The 3377-nt window shown below is 44.4% G+C and overlaps 1 pseudogene across 1 annotated transcript; it reads right to left on the bottom strand.

Moving 5' to 3' along the window:
* Nucleotides 1-584: 584 nt before the first annotated feature.
* Nucleotides 585-1696, bottom strand: LOC148133238 (uncharacterized; annotated as a pseudogene). The gene is made up of 2 exons (XR_015747996.1): nucleotides 1483-1696; nucleotides 585-1357 (listed from the first exon to the last, which is right to left on the bottom strand). The product of XR_015747996.1 is annotated as an uncharacterized LOC148133238 (transcript).
* Between the last annotated feature and the right edge of the window lie 1681 nt (nucleotides 1697-3377).

Genomic DNA, 3377 nt, shown 5'->3' with positions numbered 1-3377 from the left:
TCAGCCTATATAGGATGGTTGTAATGTTTGTTCCTGTCCAGGACTCCCAAAAACCAGTCTTCAGGTGTATGAAGGGGAGCAGCATCAAAAAGGTAGATATGATTGAGAGATTGAAGCTGCTGCTCTTTTTAATACCTGCAAAATGTGCACATTAAAAGGGGACTTCAATTGCATCCTCCATTTTGACACTGCTGACTCCCATCTTGGACATCCTTGTGTATCTGTCTTAATTTTCAGCAATTGGTTCAAATTTCAAAGTATAGAAGTGTTTTGTCAGAAGTACATCACTTTCCACCTGAGAAATCTAAAAAGTTTTTCAATGCTTACAGTGTTAGTGAGCACATTACTTTGTGGCTTTGATGGGGCTACATCACCCACAACCCCTTGCAAAAATTAATGTTCTGCCACAGTGAATAGGAATGTTTCCAACTTATATATAAATGAACTTGAGGAAAGGGGCAGGGTCCCATTATCATTCATCCCAATTTATATTATTTTTTTTACCCATGTTCATACACCTTTTTTTGGTGAGAATATAAAAAAAAGATGGCCCTTTCTGGTTCTGATCCAACCTCTCAACCATTTTACCTGACAGGCTCTATTGTCCTTTGGAAAGCAATGTTATCTCTAGGTTGGGGGCACCAAGCCTGCAAGTTCCAGTTATAGGAAAAGAAATGTATCCATCTTCTCTTTGACAGCAGCCTGGAGAGATCTGCTGGCCACTGTGAGATGCGAGATGCTGGCCTACAACAACCTGGCCCTTATCGTGTGGGGCTGTCCTTGTGGTCTTGCCATTTATTAGATCCAAAGTCTCACCCCACAGACCATATATAAATGGGCACTTCTGGGTATCTAAAAGGCATAAATTGGCCAAAGGCTGTTTGAAATAGGAGACCCCCTAGGGTGTAGAACAGGGTTACCCATGGATGTCAGTAAAAGATGGATATGAGTAGAAAAGAGTAGAGGGCAGATTTGTTCCTGATACTCAGTTTTGCACCTGCCATTGTTCCTTTCTCTTTCACTGTGTACACCGCAGCACACAGATACAAGCCTGTGTCACTCGCCTGAAGTTTAAACAAATCCAAATGCATATGCCGCTTAGCTGAGTTGTCAGACTTGGAACCCTTTCCTTTCAGCCGATCCTCCAGTTCAGGTGGAATATCTTCAATTTTTGTACTACCAAGGGGGAGGTACGCGAGGACTTTCAGTTCTGTTTTCCCAGGCAATTGGCGATACAAAAAAAAACTGCAGCTTATATCATCCACAGAGCACCTGATGGAAATATTTTGCCCTGTCGAGTCACTGACAAAGCTTGGAGTCTGGGTCACTGTCACGGCAGAGCTGCTGCCCACAAAGGCTAAAGAAGGAGAAAGAAAAAGGCAAAATCAGGAAATTATGGAGGAATTGGGTCAAGGGAGGATAGTGGAGGAAAATGGGATTTGGATGAAGGAAAGAAGTACAGGTCCCTTTCTGGGCACTTACTGCACCAGAAGGCAAGGAGGACATGGGAGAAGCAGAGTCCAGGGAGCCCAGAGCAGGAGTGGGTTGGTGCTACAGCCATCTCAGCCTGGGGATGCAACTGCAGCAGCTGGGAAGAGATCAAAAGCTGCTGGGTTTCCTGTCACGTGCTGGCAATGTGGCTGCAAGAACTGCCTGGGGTTGGGAACCAGATGCCCAGACCCCCTTCAGGCCTTTGCTCCTGAGTTCAGGCAGAAAAGAAGTGCAGGGGCTGGGCAGAAATGCCCCCCCCCAATTTGCCTTCTTTGGGGTGTGTGTGTGTTCTCTGCTGGAGAACGGGTTGGTTTGCCGCACCTGCTGGCTTGGCTATAAATACTTTTAAGGCAAAGTCATTCATGCTTTCAGTTCTTCCTTCAAAAGTGATGGCTCTATATGTATACCCAGCCAAAAAGTCATTCTATGATTTCATTTGGCTTTGGACGCACCTCGAAATGGCCTTATTCTGAAGCATCTCCGCCTATCAGTAACCATGTTTCTACGAGGGCTATCCACAAAATAGATTACGTTTTCATCTGTAGCAAGAAGGGGCGGAGCTAGCGCGGCCATCTTTGGTCTGTGCATCCGCCGCTCAGTCTGCATCTAGTCGTGCTAGTGGGAGGTTCGTATCGTTGCCCGTTATTTCACAGCAAACGTTTGAAATGTGTGCTGCAATTGAAAATCCCACGAGTTGTGAGGTGCGATCAGTGATAAGGTTTTTGTTGGCAAAAAACCATAAACCGATTGAAATTTTTCGGCAACTGTGTGAAGTGTACGGGGACAACATCATCACTGAAGGTGGAGTGCGCCAATGGTGCATTAAGTTTAAAAATGGACAAACTAACGTTCATGATGAACAGCGGAGTAGACGTCCGAGCATTGTGACTGATGAACATCACAAAAGTCGATGACAAGATTCGTTAAAACCGCCGTTTCACAGTAACGGAACTTTCGCTTAGTTTTCCACAAATTTCACGCAGTTTGTTGCATTAAATTGTTACACAAAAGCTAGGCTACCACAAATTGTGTGCAAGATGGGTGCCAAAAATCCTGACAGAAAACCACAAGAGTCAGCGTATGGCCGCATCATTGACATTTCTGTACTCTTACGACAAAGATGGAGATTCATTTCTTGATCGAATCGTAACTGGAGACGAGACTTGGGTCAAACATGTGAACAGCGAGACCAAATTGCAGTCTATGGAGTGGGGGCACACAAATTCCCCCAAAAAACAAGAAAATGTTTGCAAACGTTCTCTGCAAGGAAGATTATGGCGACTGTTTTTTGGGATAGGCAAGGTGTGCTTCTTATCGAATTTCTGGAACATGGTGCAACAATAAACTCTGCGAGGTATTGTGAAACGTTGCAAAAACTAAGAAAAGCAATTCAGAACAAGCGTAGAGGAAAGTTAAGCTCAAAAATTTTGTTTTTGCATGACAATGCCCGACCACACACAGCAAATCGCACTCGAGAAGTCCTGAATGCTTTCAAGTGGGAGATTTTTCCTCATCCGCCCTACAGCCCCGATCTTGCACCAAGCGACTACCACTTGTTTCCGAGGATGAAGACCTGGCTTGGAACACAGCGCTTTGACGACGACGCGGAACTGCGGGCGGGCGTGACTGACTGGCTCAAATCTCAGGCGGCTGAATTTTATGACAATGGAATTACAAAGCTTGTTCACCGCTATGATAAGTGCCTCAATTTGTTCAGTGAATGTGTTGAAAAGTAGCATTTAAGTGTCACTTTCAAGTGTATATAATAAATTTTTTTTCCTATACTTTGTTTTTTTTCTATCGCAAAACGTAATCTATTTTGTGGATAGCCCTCGTAGATCGCTGTGAAATCTCAGAAGAGTTTGAAGGGTCAGAGAGATTTCAGC

This window comes from Notechis scutatus, chromosome 1 (genome assembly GCF_049901735.1).
Source record: "Notechis scutatus isolate UNSWTSFEM ecotype Mainland chromosome 1, rNotScu1.2, whole genome shotgun sequence".
In the NCBI taxonomy this organism is placed as follows: Eukaryota; Metazoa; Chordata; class Lepidosauria; order Squamata; family Elapidae; genus Notechis; species Notechis scutatus.
Note: the sequence above shows the minus strand (reverse complement) of the source record. Positions and strands in the feature narration are given on the sequence as shown.